At 49.6% G+C, this 16152-nt stretch overlaps 1 long non-coding RNA gene across 2 annotated transcripts in view; it reads left to right on the top strand.

Annotated features, from left to right (window-relative positions):
* The window catches only part of LOC144770187 (uncharacterized), a 43202-nt gene that overhangs the window by 18794 nt on the left and 8256 nt on the right, over nucleotides 1-16152 (top strand). The window lies entirely within an intron of this gene.

Raw genomic sequence — 16152 nt, 5'->3', positions numbered from 1 at the left:
TGCCACACTATTGCAAACTCTCAGGGAGAGCGGTTTTGTTTTTCTCTGGCACATATCCCCTACTCGTCACTAGACTGGAACATGCAAAAAGATTACGCCTCACAGGAGCTGCGGTTAAGCATTACTTTAATCTCCAGCATTCACTCGCACACTACACATTATATCATACTTCCCATAGCCAGACCCTAAAACCTCCCTGCATAACACGTAGTTCCTGTTCAGGTTCCGCTCAGAATCACAAAGGTCCCAGTGCGTAGAACATCAATATTCTACAGAGTCTTTGCTCACAAGTACAATTGGGTGGGGTCTTTGGTCATTGGGGCCGGGTCAGAGATTAGACCAGTGATCGAAGTGCATGGAAAAAAGTATAGGAACTGTGATCATGAGCCCAATGGGGGCAAAGTCAGTGAGCAGGATCAAAGGGTTGCTAAAAAGAACAAAATATTCTATAACTATTTTGTTGGTTTTTAATTTTTAAGTAACGACATATAAAACTCACCTTAAATGAAAAATAAATGCAAGTTAAACTAATCAGTGAGAGATGCACTATTTTACGTTGTGAAGCCCCTATTGGTTAATGCTGTCACTGCCGACTACTCTGTGAGTAACCAGAGAGCCACATAATTGAACTCTGGTTGGTGCAGTGCAGTGGGGAAATAGCATTTTGTATGTTTTTAGTGTTATGAGGTTCCAGCTTGTGACAGAAAGCACTGTGAATTTGTGCGTCATTATTTAAACTTGCATTACACACAGTATAAGCTAAAGTGCCACAAAGTGCACAAAAGATTTAGGTTCAAGATTTTCCAAAATATAAAATGAGTAATATGCATACTGTACTTAGTGCAAACATTTATTATAGCTGTCTAGTAAACGCATATATTCCACAGCTCATCAGGTCACCTTACAATACCTCTTCAAGTGACTCAATCAGTTGACACCCGTCAGTATACAACCTGAGGTCCCTAAAACATACTCCTATTACTGTGGGGTTTATGTGTATGTGTTCCTGTGACTGTCCATTTTGAAAAACATTTCAGCAAAGTATTTTACAGTGGTCAGACCGTGACATCCAGGCACATTTTCATACACATCCAAGATAATTGTTCTGCTGGCCATCTTGAATAGCTGTGTGTTCCTCATGGTGTGTGGGGCGGAAAGCCCATTATGTGGCTGTGACTGAGAGGAGGTTAGGAGACTATGAGACTGCAAGTTTGTGGGGGTGAGAGCAGAAAAAACAGTTGGCACACTCATGGACAGGCACTTGATATAAGGGGGAGGTGGTGCTTTCTCCTGAAACACTGCCCTTGTGCACATTCTACATTGTCTTGCGATTTGCCTTTCTGAGAACCTCACTCCACTCTTTCACAGGAGTGAACCACTTTGCATCAGAAGAACCGGACCCTCTCCAAAGCTCGCAAAATGCCTTTAAGGAGCAGCTCCTCTCTGTCTCCAACTTGAGCTGGTGTGACATGCTTGCAGAAAGAGCAGCATACATCACAGGGGTGTTCAAGGGGCTCTGCATCTGCTTCTTACACCATCAGCTCTGGTAAGATTGGATGCAGAGGAGCCATTACTTACTAGCCATACTCTAAAAGAATGTGCCAGAAGGCGCTTGGACGTGCATTTCTTTGTCCCTTTGTTCGCGGCACCAGGTGGCTGTAACAACATATGGCCAGTTAATATAGTGAAAGTTAAGGAAATGTTGTGTACTATGTACTAGTTGTATGGACCACACTACAAACTGAAATGCAGTTAAAAGTGATCGGCCCTATAGTGCTGTACAAATGAAATGACAATCGAAACATGGCTTGCACACTCACACACAGAAGTACACGTTTTTACACACGCACACACATATATACACTCCAGCAGATGAGTGCACATCCCATTCATTCCACACACTAGAATAGTCTCTCTCAGACACAAAGCTGCAGATACAAAGAGAGACACGCACGCACTGCCACAATAGCACACTCAAAGACGCAGACTCATAAAGACAGACACATTCACACACACAAACTCATATGCACACACAACACACAGGCAGCATGCACAGAGAATCACGCACACATAAACGAGAAAGCACACATACAAATAGGGGCATAGAGGACCAGACACACAGGTACAGTTACCTCATGTGTTCAGTCACATACACAATGGCAGGCCTCTGTCCACCACCTCATTAGTGCTTCAGTCAAAGTTGAAAAGAGGTAAACCATTTGATTTGAACCTTTATTAATAGAGAACCAAGTAAGAATTACAGCAGGGATCCAATCCTTGGCCTCTCTTCAGAGAGCACGGCAGTGGTCCCGTATTTCTGTTTTAATTGTGATTCTGCGCAAATGAGTGTGATGGAACCCCCATCATAGGGGTATACAGTCTTCAAAATAATAAGGCAAAAGTAAAAGAAAATGCAGTGCTTGCTCGCTACTTAAGTCATCCCTAATTTTTATGCCTCACCACTTTCAAATGTCACCAGCTGCCACTGGACACCATGCTTGGTTTCTTTGTACATGTTTCAACCCAGAACATATGGATGAACTGGCGTGGAACGTCTGGCAATTTTGTTATTTTTCTGCATTTTTGGCCCCAACTACATGGAAGATTATGCACCGTATGTTGTTCTTTTGCACATGTTTTAATCAGCACGACATGGATGAATTGTGTGTCATTCATGTGTAAAATTATTCTATCAATTAAAGCTTGTACTGGTTCTCACACAACCTCTACATTTGCTGAATAACCAGTTCACATATTGACTTTTATTTGAGGTAGCATGCACACTCAAGTGACTACTTGTTTCTTATTTCAGTTGGCTCTTCTTTCATTTCACATTAGCAGAGACCCTCCTTCCATTCAACCCGAGGCAACTCAACCTAAAGGAATATTTTTTTTAAATAAAAAGCATGGGAACTAGAGTTGGCAATGCAGAAACCATATTCTCTAACAAAGTAGTGAAAGTCACTGTAAACAGTACTATATAGCTTAGATTTTGTTTTACGCATACACTCACATTGTCTTTACTTTTCTGGGCTGTGCATACACCTCACCTGAATACAGCTTCATGAGCTATACAGATGTTTGCACTTCCCCTAAGCTCCCGGGCTGAACAATGTCGGCCATTATTCTGTCAGGCCTTTCCCATGTTCAAGATCTGCCTAAGGCGCTATTGCCTGACAGTGTGCCCCAATCTGCTGATTATGGTCCAGCGTGGGGTTAGTTTGTGGCAAAGAGGTGGCAATTTAGCATTAGAAGTAGGTGGATTAGCAAACTGTTCACTGACCGTCTCAAGCTTACAACAAACCTGACAACGCTAACCTGAAAGTATTTGTTACAAACCATAGCAAAAAAACCTGAAATTTAGCACAGCTCACAAGATTGAAGATGGAATTGTGAATGTGGGGACCGTTTTTTTTTTTTAAACAAAATGTAATTGCTTTTAGTAAAAAAATAAACTGTGAAGGGCAGGCCAGCAGCAAGTGAATACATCTGAGATTTTGCCAGTAGTCAACAAGTGCAGCCGTTCAGATATAAACATATTTTCTGTTTAGCATGGCAGTTCATACGTATCACATACATGCAGTCGACATGCTCTAATCAGTCTTGACACAGACCCCTTTATCAACTTCCCTTACCCCACCCCATTACCTGCCTCAGATCAGTTTCTGATTCACAATCTTCATCGTTTCCCCTGTCGCCTATAGTGTCTAAGAGTGGGGATGGCCCAGATACCCCTATCCTCCTGTATGGAAGAGGTTAAGTTTAGGTTTCTCCTTGGTCAGGTTCAGAAAGTAAGGAGCTCTCAGGGGAGTCGGTTGCAGGGTTTTTAGGTCTCGCACCTGCGACGCATTCCGAAGCGATGTCGCAGCGTGACCTATAGTCGGCAGTTCTGCTTTCAAGGAGACAGGAGATGGGCACGTGCAGCATGCCGTAATCGGATCGGGTCGCGCACGCGTTCACCATCTCCTGTCTCCCTGGAAAGCCTCCAACACACACAGCCAGCCCCCCCTGCTTTCGCTTCGCACACACACATGCACACACACACACAAACTCAAACACACACACACACACACGCCCTCCCCCCCCCCAGCCAGTGCACGCAACTTGTCTCCAAACAGCCTGCAAGCTCTCACTTTCACCGGCTCGGTCCTTGCACGTCTCCTGGCACGCCGCGGGGCTTTCCTCACCACTCTGGAGCCACGCGTTGCCTCTGGTGCCATACAGTCTTCGCCCGGTCCCTCTGATGGGGCCAGGGACTTCACCTGCAGGGTGCCGGACGTTCTCACGGCGGTTCTTTCCTGTTTCTTTTGCAGGCCCCGCCCACGTCCCAACGAAGGCTGCCTGACTTCCGCGATGTCGCCTCAGTTCTTCAGGTCCGTATGATCGGAGGAGGTGCTGACATCATTGACAGGCCTCTGACGGCATCCAGCCCGGTGTTAATTTGGGAACAGAGTCACAGACACTGAGTGAGATTCGTAGATACTGGTGTAGCGCCCACCACGAAAGAATCACTCTCTCAGCCCTTCGCTATAAAGTTATATTACTATCCCAGTGCACTCAGCGGCGAGCCTAGATGGATGAAATACCGAGTCAGCTCTACACGTATCATTGGAAGCTGCAGGCTATACATCGCAGGCGCTTTACCTGCTGCGCTGCCCGGTGGCTGTCTGTATGTTCTGTTGATCCATCACTTCTGTTTCGGCGGGGTTCGGTGTCTGTGCTGCAGGTAGGCAAGCAATCAATAGACACAGAGGGTATCACCCCGCACCTGCAGTGGGTAGACACTGGGGCAGGCTTCGGAACTTCGTCCGCTCTGAATTAGAAATAGTGACTGCTCCTGTCACACTGTTTGACGGTATCCACTCTGTCATAACAGAGTCTGATGTACGCCTGTCTGGCAGATATTCATTGTGGTGTTTTTATGGTGAAAACTGCTTTCCCTGGCACCAGTGGCCTAACGCATAATGGTGTGGGGCCCCTTAATCAAGTTCACAGTTCTCTGGCACCTTATGTTAGAATTTGAGTTGTCTTTCCTTTGCACGTGCACTGCTCGTGTGTTCACTGCACTATAGAGGGGACGTACTCCACCCGACTCTTCACGTGCACACTCACCGGATCCAGTGCCAGGGCATTTAGTGCGCGCGCCTTTAAGATGCTTTCTGCCGGTCCAGGTGTTTTTACTCAGCTGTGGATACTGCTGTCTACCTAGAGAGTGTATGTGTGAATAGTGCAGCAGGTACAGTGACACCAGAATAAGGGTTCCGAGTAGACCACTACACCCCAGTTAAAGCTTTTTTCCCTACCAAACAAGAGGATGTTTCCCTTAAATTAGGAACCCACAGCCCCCTTGCTACATCCCTGTGTCCAGCCAATGCGCTGCCACATGTTTTCATTGGATTTTAGGTTTTGTACCAAACGGAGATTTTTCAAAACATTTCCAGAAGCCTGTAACTTTCATCTGTGAACATTTGCATTCCATGAAGAACAAAACAGTGCTTTCGACGGGTTGCTTCTGTCAGACACATGGGTAGCCGCACTTTGATACAGGCCCTGCAGCAGGGCTGCAGCACTTTCACTGGAACGGCGCTGACAGAGGAAAGGGACACATTTGTGAAGCGAAAGCTGACTTCCGACAAGTGAAAATCGATTCCCCACCTATGTATTCTATGAGAAGGAAGCCTAGAACTTTATTTAAAGGGCAGGTGCTGTCGGTACTGAGTGCCTGCACTTCTCAGCACTGCTGCAATACAATTAATGGGAGTGTACCGGCACGGATCAGCAGGGTCGGACTGGGACAAAAATTAGGCCCAGACACCAAAATAACAGAGGTCCTTATTAGCGAATAAGGAGTAATATCAGGGAAATGAACAGTTCAACCCGACCCGCATAGCCATAAAACTCTCCCACACAGCGATCTGTCAGACCAGCCCTTCGGGACCTGCCTGATAGCCCAGTTCGAACTGAGGGGTATGCAAACATGTGCTATACTGAGTACCTGCACTTCTATCTATCTATATCTATACTAATATTATAAAGAGGGAGCCCAAACCTTTGAGGCGGGTAATCTCAGGAACCACAGCACCAATCACAACACCCAATACAGCATTGGAAAGGGAAGGTGCAGCAGAAGGACATAGGCTATACAGATGCCCACCATATACATTTGAAAGGTAAAAGAACCTGACCAGCAAGTAGTCCCTTGTGGGCGTGGGTGTGGGCGGGGCGCGGCATGACGACAAAAAAAAAGCGTTCCTTAAAAGTGTGCATGTGCTGGGGGCGTGTGCTGGGGGCGTGAACAAGGCCAATGGGCGCTGCAATTGCGCGGCAGCAAGTGGTGTGGCCAATGGGAGCGACAACCGGCAACAATCGTGCGGCACATCCCCCCCAAAAAAGCGTGCCTTGAGGGCGTGTGGAAAACAAACGTGTGCGTTGGGCCTGGGCGCGGCAATTGACGGGGCTTAGGCGGGGGCAGACGCGACTGATCGTGCCTGCGGGGACAATAACCGCACAGTATCCTGCGCGCTGTCAGCCAGTCAACTCTCTGCATAAAGGACCGTGCCTGCGGGTACACTAACTGCAGCGTCTCCTGCGCGCTGTCACACACTAAACTCTCTGCATAAACGAATTGACACCAAGCGCACAACATCAACCAGGGCTGGAGCCGGGCTCAGGCGGTGGATGACGCGACTAAGTGCGCCTGCTGGGACACTAACCTTTGAGCTGACTGCACTTTACCACACGCGCAGCGTCTCCAGCGCGTGCTGTCACCCACTCAACTCTCTGCATCAACGACTTTACACCACAAGCACAACATCAAACAAAACTAGAGCCGGGCCTCAAGCGGGGGATGACGCGATTCAGCGTGCCTGCGGGGACACGAAAGTGATTCCCCGGAGTGAAAAATCACGTCGGAGGAAAGGAGTGTCTGGACTACAGAGGATGTGTTTGCTCAAGGGCTTATGCAATTTCAGCTCCATGGTCTTGTTAAGTTATATTGAGTCCCTGCTTGCATCGAAGTTGCATTTAGCCATTCTAGCGCTTCATGACCTCGTAAGGCGCTGACGCTCCTTTGGAGGACAGATAGCTCTATACTATGGAGTAGGTGCTTTCTGGAAGTGTATGTGAATATTGTTTGGCTATTTAGGGCATGTTTTTGTGTCGTGCGTGATGATGAGCAGAAAGATTTGGTAGTTGTATAGCGCTCGCCTGCTGCTAGTCTGGTGTTTTGCTGCTGTTTGTTGGCAGTCTGTATTGTTCTTTGCCGCACAGCAGTCTCTTTGCAATTTAAACATTGATACATGGTTCTGGGATTCGCGGACAGGGGGCTTGTTGGGCCTGATGTTAGGTGGCATTGTATGTCACGTGTCTTCATTTACGTGTGTAGTGTGTTGTTTTATACACACGACTGTTTGGAGGTGTAGATCTTGGGCCCGGTGCCTGGGGCTGGGTTCATGCTCGCCTGCCGGTGTGGCATCCTTGCGGTATGTGCCCCGGCCTCGGTGTTGTTGTGAGTCCCACAGTGATTGTGTGGGTTGGGGGCTCGTGGGTCCTAGGCAGTCATTGGATTGCGCAGGCATCTGAGGGTAGGAGGGCTTCGGTAGGGTGGAGTGTAGGAGGAGGGCAGGTGTGACTCGTCGCCATTGAGTTGGCCTTTGGTCGTGGAGTGGCTGCAGCTCACGCAGGATGGGCATAAGGGCTTGCAGGCCTGACCCCGGTGGCATGCAGGATGCGCACCAAGGGTTGCGTAGGGGCAGAGAGCAGGCGGGGCGGAGTGTGAGTGTAGTCTTGAGAGTAGTGACTACTACACATTGGCCTTGGACGCACAGGTATTTGCGGACCCGAGTCCGGTCCAAATGCTTTGCTTGGATGGTGGAGTTTGACTTGGATACCTGTCTGAATATTGTGCACGCGCACACACTACAGGCACGTGCACACAGACTGACTCACACACGCTGTGCGCGCCCAGCACGCACACTCTGCGTGAAACCAACACGCACACCTCGCTCTGTGGCCTCTGCACAGGCCTCACACAGTTCTCTGAGCACCAGCAGCAGCAAAAAAGAGCTCGACGACCTCACAGTGACGTCATATGGTCCAGTGCATTCCCCTCCGCCACGGATCTGCTCTGATGGCTTCGCTCTGGCAGTAATCCGCTTTCTAAATGTGCTTTGCACTGCACGCTCTCATTAAGGGGGGCTCGTGTTCAGGTGCAGTGGTGATGGTAAAAAGTGAGGTATCCTTGTGTAGGGAGCAGTGTCTGCGGACCGTGTCACTACGGTGGCTGCTGATTGAAAACGAAGACCCTGGCGTAGCTTTTTACTGTCACACTTTGGGTTTGCCGCTTGCCGTATGAGTGTTTTTATATGAAGGTCAACCAAAAAAATGTGACTCGTCACCAGACGCTGGTAAAGTGTTCAAGTCTATGGGTGACAGAGAAGTGGAAAGTTATCTTGGCTTGAAATGCCCTCACCCAAAATGATATGAGAGGAGCGCCGAGCCAGATTAACAGCGCCTTGAGGGAAGGAGTACAGCGTGTAGTGCATTAAATTCTGTCCTTGCCCGGAATAATCATTTACAAGGACCTCGTCCCCATAGACTTGTACTTGTTCTTCCTAAAACCAAACAGACATAACCTCCATCCCCAGCATGCAAGTTTAACTCAAGTGTCTGTGTCTGACTTCAAGTTCTAAAGCTACGTTTAACTCCAAATGCCTAGCTCCAATGCCCCTGCCTAATCAGAATAGTAATCCTAATTGCTAAGGCTAAACCCCAATGAACCTAAACCAAATAATTTTTTTACATGTCTCTAAACATCAAAATGTAACCAGCTGTGACCCTAAACCTAAAACAAAGTCTCTAACTCTAAATGCAATCTTAGTCTCTAAGTGCTACAACTCCAAAATTAATGCTAAGTATCACAGAGTAAGAGTAAACCTTAGGATACACGTCCAAGCCCAAACTCCTACATTCATACATATAGGATAGGCCTCAAAAAGATGCCTAAACACTCGAACCTAAGCAATCAATCAATCATACCATTTGTATAGCGCACTACTCACCCGGGAGGGTCTCAAGGCGATTGGGGGAAGGGGCATGCTACTGCTCGAACAGCCAGGTCTTGAGTTGTTTCCTGAAGGCGAGATGGTCCTGGGTCAGCCGAAGGTGGATGGGGAGGGAGTTCCATGTCTTGGCAGCCAGGTAAGAGAAGGATCTTCCTCCGGCGGTGGCTCTTCGGATGCGTGGTACGGCTGCGAGGGCGAGGCTGGTGGACCGTAGCTGGCGGGTGGGCGTGTAGAAGGTCAGGCGGTCGTTGAGGTACTTGGGGCCCAGGTCGTGGAGAGACTTGTGTGTGTGGGTGAGGAGCCGGAACGTGATCCTCTTGTCGACGGGGAGCCAGTGCAGGTTCCTCAGGTGGCTGGAGATGTGGCTGCGTCGGGGGACATCCAGGATGAGTCGGGCGGAGGCGTTCTGGATGCGCTGGAGTCTTTTCTGTAGCTTCGCTGTGGTTCCGGCGTAGAGGGCGTTTCCGTAGTCCAGTCGGCTGGTGACGAGTGCCTGGGTGACAGTCTTCCTGGTCTCGGTCGGGATCCAGCGGAAGATCTTGCGAAGCATACGCAGGGTGTTGAAGCATGTTGAGGAGACGGCGTTGACTTGTCTGGTCATCGAGAGAGAGGAGTCCAGGATGAAGCCCAGGTTGCGTGCGTGGTCCGTTTGCTTGGGTGCGATGCCCAGGGCTGGGGGCCACCAGGAGTCGTCCCAGGCGGAGGGCGAGGATCCCAGGATGAGGACTTCCGTCTTGTCCGAATTCAGTTTCAGGCGGCTGTTCTTCATCCATTCGGCGACGTCTTTCATCCCTTTGTGTAGGCAGGTTCTGGCGGCGTCGAGGTCTCTGGTGAGGGAGAGGATCAGCTGGGTGTCGTCGGCATAAGAGATGATGTTGAGGTTGTGCAGGCGTGCGATGGCTGCAAGAGGTTTCATGTAGACATTGAAGAGGGTGGGGCTGAGTGAACATCCTTGCGGGACGCCGCAGATGACTTTGGTGGCCTCGGAGCGAAACGGGGGGAGACGGACTCTTTGTGTTCTTCCGGCGAGGAACAATATGATCCACTCCAGTGCCTTCTCTTGGATACCGATGTTGCTGAGGCGCTGGACTAGGGTGCGGTGGCAGACAGTGTCGAACGCAGCGGAGAGGTCCAGGAGGATGAGGGCCACTGTTTCCCCCTTGTCGAGCAGGGTCCGGATGTCGTCGGTGGCTGCGATGAGGGCGGTCTCGGTGCTGTGGTTGGCTCTGAAGCTGGACTGCGAGGGGTCGAGGGATCCGTTCGTCTCGAGGAAGGCGGTCAGCTGTCTGTTGACGATCTTCTCGATGACTTTAGCAGGAAAAGGGAGGAGCGAGATGGGGCGGAAGTTTTTGAGGTCGGTGGGGTCCGCTGTAGGTTTCTTCAGGAGGGCGCTGATCTCGGCGTGCTTCCAGCTCTCCGGGAAGGTGGCGGTGTTGAAGGAGGTGTTGATTATGTTCCGAAGTTGGGGTGCGATGGTGGCATCGGCCTTGTTGAAGACGTGGTGTGGGCAGGGGTCGGTCGGTGATCCGGAGTGGATGGTGTTCATCGTGCGGGCTGTGTCTTTGGTGGTCACCGTGGTCCAGGTGCGGAGGGTGGTGGTGGGGGGCGTTGGTTCAACGGTTGGGTACGTGGGTGGTGCGCCGAAGCTGTCGTGGATGTCGGCGATCTTGCGGTGGAAGAATGAGGCGAGGGAGTCGCAGAGGTCTTGTGACGGAGTGATGTCGTTGGTGCCAGTGCTGGGGTTGGAGAACTCCTTGACGATGCTGAAGAGTTCCTTGCTGTCGTGGGTATTGTTGTCCAGTCGTTCCTTCAGGGATTTCTTCTTGGTGGTGCGGATGAGCTGGTGGTGCTTGCGGGTAGCGTGTTTGAGGGCGGTCATGTTGTCAGTGGTCCGGTCGAGGAGCCAGGCTTTCTCAAGGGTGCGGCAGGTCTTCTTGGAGTTCTTGAGTTCGTCGGTGAACCAGGATGCCTTCTTGCTTCTGGGTCTGCTGGGAGGGTTCTTCAGTGGTGCGAGGTCATCGGCGCAGGCGGACAGCCACTGTGTGAAGTTGCGGGCAGCTTCGTTGGTGTCCGTTGTGTTGGCGGGTGGGCTCTGGTTGAGGGAGGTGGTGAGCTGGTCCGCGGTGATCTTGCTCCAATTCCTGTGAGGTACCTGTTGCGGGTGGTGGTGGGTCGTCGTTCTTTTGAAGCTGAAGTGGACGCAGCTGTGGTCGGTCCAGTGGAGTCCGGTGGCGTGGCTGAAGGTGATGTACTTGCTGGAAGAGAAGACTGGATCAAGCGTGTGGCCGGCGTAGTGGGTGGGGGTGTTCACCAGTTGCTTGAGTCCGAGGTTGGCGAGGTTTTCCAGCAGGGAGGTGGTGTTGCGGTCCTTGTTGTTCTCCAGGTGGAAGTTGAGGTCCCCTAGGAGGATGTAGTCAGCGGAGGGGAGGGCGTGTGGGCTGATGAAGTCTGTGATGTCTTCGCTGAATTGTGAGCGTGGTCCCGGGGGTCGGTAGATGAGGGTGCCTCTGAGGGTCGTCTTGGGGTCGGTGTGAATCTGGAAGTGGAGATGTTCGGCTGCGGTGAAGGAGTCGTTGGGGTCGGTCGTGATGCTGATGGTGTTCTTGTGGACGATGGCGATGCCTCCTCCGGTCTGGTTGATGCGGTCCTTCCTGATGATCTTGTACCCGTCCGGGATGGCGCTGGCGATGTCGGGTGCAGAGGAGGCGTTCGTCCAGGTTTCCGCGAGGAAGGCGACGTCCGGTGATGTAGCGTCGAGGAGGTTCCAGAGTTCCACGGCGTGTCTGTGGACGGATCGGGTGTTGAGCAGGATGCACTTGAGGTGGTTGCTGCTGATGCTTGTCTTGGCGGGTGCGGGGCAGGTTCGGAGGCAGGTGAACTTGCAGGTACAGCAGGTGAAGGGTCCGTGGGTGCGTCTCGGGGTGGCTCGGCAGCAGGCGTGGGTCCGGCCGGCATTGAGTGCGTTGAGAGTGGCGTCGTCGTAGGTCAGACGGGTTGTCTTCCATCGGCGGGGAGGACCAGGGGTCCTGGCGCTGGGCGCGTGCCAGGCGCGGATGGGCGCAGACGGGCTTGCCTTTGGCGCGCCTTCGGCGCACAATCGGTGCGCCCGCTGCGCGTCAACGCTGCACGTACGAGGGGGCGACATAAGAAGGAGCCGGGAGGGAGGAGCAGCTGGGTGGCGGGAGCGGGGCGGCGAATGGGAAGGTGGGGGGGCGTGTCCGCCGGGTGGCAGTGGCGGGAAGGAGGGCGGCGGGCGGCTCAGCGGCGGCTGGGTTGCCCTGAGGAGAGCGGGGGGAGGGAAGCGAGAGAGATCAAGGAGCAAGGAAAAGGTGCAGGGGCAAGGGCACGTCACAACAACGGGGGCAGCAAAGGGGCACGGCAGGGGAAGACTGAAAAAATGGGAAAAATAACGAGGGAGCAGAGCTAGGAGCACAGGAAGGGAAAAAACACCGGAAGGGAAAAAACGAGGGAGCAGAGCTAGGAGCACAGGAAGGTCACAGGGCACAGCAGAACGAGGTCAGCAGACACAGCCAAGATGGGGGAAACAGCAGGGCACAGCAGACGGAGGCAGTAGCGGGGGTGACCTCGCCTGGTTACAGCACTGAATTTTAAACATAAACAGCAAGTCTAAGACTGTAAACCTAATGCTAAACTCAATGGCTGTTGATACCCAGTCAGCCTAAATCTCTAAATCTGATACCTAAGGCAATCCACCTACATATTTCTAAACCTCTAGGTTAATACCAGGCTCCTAAACCTTAAACTCTTTATACTTGGTTTAACCTCATGAATCTAAGCCTATTTCCCTAAACCCACATTTAAATTCCTCAGCCCCAATCACAGCAGCTGTGTCTAAATCTAAACCATTTGTCCCTACTTAAACATCTAGGCTAAGGTTACTCCCTAAATCAATTTGTGGTTAGTTTGTGGTAAAAAAAATAATAAGAAAAATAAACGTGGACTGGATTAGCTCAGTGGAAGATGAGTGGTCTGTACTGCTCTCATTGTCTATTCCCCAATATGTAATATGTAATATGATAGTAAATTCATAGGCTCTGGAATAATCCGTACTGCATTACAATTGGGTTTCCGGTTCTATCAAATTGTTTGATCTTGGTCAATTCATATTCTCCATGCCCCTCTGTCTCCTGATCAGATAACGTGTGCACTTTAAAAAGGCTTAGTGGAAGAAATAAACGCCAGGTGTATATTTCCAGGAGAGGTCCAAGCAAGGTTTTCATTCCCACATTCAGGGTGGCCTAACTGTAGGTGTTCACGTCCAATAAAGGCAACAATTGTGTACAGCTCCTAGTCCTAATTGTCATCGTTATTATAACAAGTTATCAATATGACAGCCCAAAGGGGTTACAGAAGGGTTACCTAGATCCAAGACTACCTAAGTAATCAAGCCCCAATTACGTCCCCAAATGGATTTTATAGTCTTGAAGTTGGACGTAGAATGTCCTATGATAAAACATGAGTCCGTGCAGCATGTCTCCTATAGCTTAAAGATATGATGCTGCATAATGAATGAGTGTCCCGCACCAAGACATTCTTCTCATCATCTGTAATGTTTCTTGGAAACCTTTTTAGTCCTGTTCCTTCTCCTCCATTACCTGGGGACAATCTGTTGTAAAGTGCGGAAACCTATGGCTTAAATGCATTCTCATTACCAATAGAGATAACTTTAAAGTTCATCAGAATGCATGCATCACATTAATTTGCCTCTGCCATGTTGCCTATCGTCATTTCACCAGCATTAAGAGCATCTGCGTTTGTGTGACCCCCACCACATTCAGACATGGACTCCATTAGCCATCCTTAGACTTGTCCTCATCAGAAAAGATATCCTGTGAGCTAGACCCAGCTGTATGTTCACTACCCTTACTGGATATACAATTGGTCGCTTTGCAATTACGAAGCGTGTTCGCATGTGTCTTTCCTATGTTGGAAGAGCCTGAACAGCTGTTTTAATTGGCATTTTATCTTGTGTTTATCACCGTTTTGTCGTTTCTTAGCCATATTATACACATAATCTTTGAATGTTAGGCTAACAGAAGTGTTTCTTTTTACTTGATGACTAAGTGCTTCTTGTTAGTTGAAACTTGAATGTATTCACTGCCTAGATTTAAATGCCATGAGGAGTTTTACTGATCTAATTAGCCAACGTGTTTCTTTGGTGACTCTTTCAATTTATGTCCAGCCTTGTTTTCCTCTAGCATTCTTTGCAGATCAATAAACTAAGAGCATCAATTTAAAGAAGCGTCATTCTGGAGAAATAGTCGCACACACTAACAACATTGTTGTATGAATCATTCAAATTTGAGTGACAAGTCGTTTCTTAAAAAGTAAAAGCAGGGTTGTCTTCCTGTGGTAATGAAATGCCAATGGATCACACTTTGAGGCAGAACTACATAACTCCTAGCAAGTAATCAGGCCCGTTCAGAGAGCTTGTGATTTCTTCGATATTTCTGACACATCAAGCCATGATTTATAAAGTGAAGCAAATATAAATACATATTTACATATTTTATTGATTTTTGAATTCTGAACATGGCCTAGAGGGCTGACAGAGAAAAGAAATATAAGGGATGAAAAAGCATAAACAAAATCAAATACATTCTCACTTAGTCCCTCCCCACCGACATTATAGCAATAAGATACATAACAAGTCTAATCATCCGATTAGTTGTTCAGCACCTTTCCAAACACCTCTCATCCCCTGAACATACCGAATTGCATCATTCACCACTTGTCGCAGAGAATGGACAGGTTTTAACTCAATGCCTCCATAATCCGTCTACACCTGCCATATCATGTGGTGTTTCTGTGAACAACCGCTTGCTTGTACACTGCCAGCTCCAGCCCCATACAGTGGTCCATCACTTTCTTCCATACCACAAGGGATGGTGGGGCCGCAGCCTTCCACTCCTTTGCTATATCGTGTTTCACCAGTCAGTCCCAGAAACAGCAGTGGCAACTTGTGTCTCTTACCACCCAGTGTCCGTGATATGGAGGAGAATGCGTTTCGGGTTCATCTGAACCGACCAGAACAAGATGCTGCCTAGGTAAGATGTCACACCTGTGAAGTCCCACTTCCGAAAGCCTTCTAACGCAGCAGCTTGTGGCAGCAGTCGGCACCACCAGAGCGGTGTCCACTCAGTCAGCCTCCCCTCCATCCCATCTGATGAAGGAATGTCTCCACTGATTCAGGACCACTCTAGACACTGGAGGAAGACCACTGATATTGCCTCAGTCGTATAGATATGAAACAAGAGGGATGTCCCACTTCTTGAACGCAAAGAAAGGCCGCCCTGGAAGTCGTACCACCAGTCATTAATGATCAAGTAATGCAACGCATGGTAATATTACTCAATATCCGCTGCAGCGATGCCCCACAATAATTTTATTAAAAGCATTTGATAAGGGCAATATATCCTCTCTCCCAGAGTAACCCGTTAAGAATGGAATTCAGTTTTCGGAACCATTGCCGGGGAGAGTCATACGGAAACTTCTGCAACTGGTACAGAAATCACAGCAACTGCACATTTTAAAAATTGCCAACCTACTAGTCTGGAGCCGAGGCAAAACGATCGGACCCGAACATCCTCTCTCAAGCGAGTCAAAATAAGGCTCCAAGTTACGTGACCACACCAGTGCCACAGTGGAGGACATGAAGACACCCAGGAACTTGAACCATCCTGAAGCAGTTCGCAGCCCCGACTCCCAGGGGAGGTGTGTTGTGCAGCTACTGGCCAAGAACACTGTACATTTCGACATATTATTGTATTGGCCTGAGGTTTCACCAAAAATAACGGATGCTTTGCAGGATACGGGGCCACAATGTCTTGGGGACAGTTAAGAAGAAGAGAACATAGTCCGCATATAAGGCTGTTCTGCCAGAGAGTTCTTCCTCCCCACTCCAAACCATGCACCTGAGCGTCCATCCTCACCCACACTGCCAGGGGTTCCATAGCCAGAACAAACATCAGGGAAGACAGGGGCTAACCATGCCTCGTCCATCACTGTATTGAAAATGAGTTTGGCACTGGCCACGGACACAATCGCTGTCCAGTCATTATAAGTAGTC

The sequence above is a fragment of the Lissotriton helveticus genome, chromosome 7 (assembly GCF_964261635.1).
Source record: "Lissotriton helveticus chromosome 7, aLisHel1.1, whole genome shotgun sequence".
NCBI lineage: Eukaryota > Metazoa > Chordata > Amphibia > Caudata > Salamandridae > Lissotriton > Lissotriton helveticus.
This window is presented reverse-complemented; position numbering and strand designations above follow the sequence as displayed.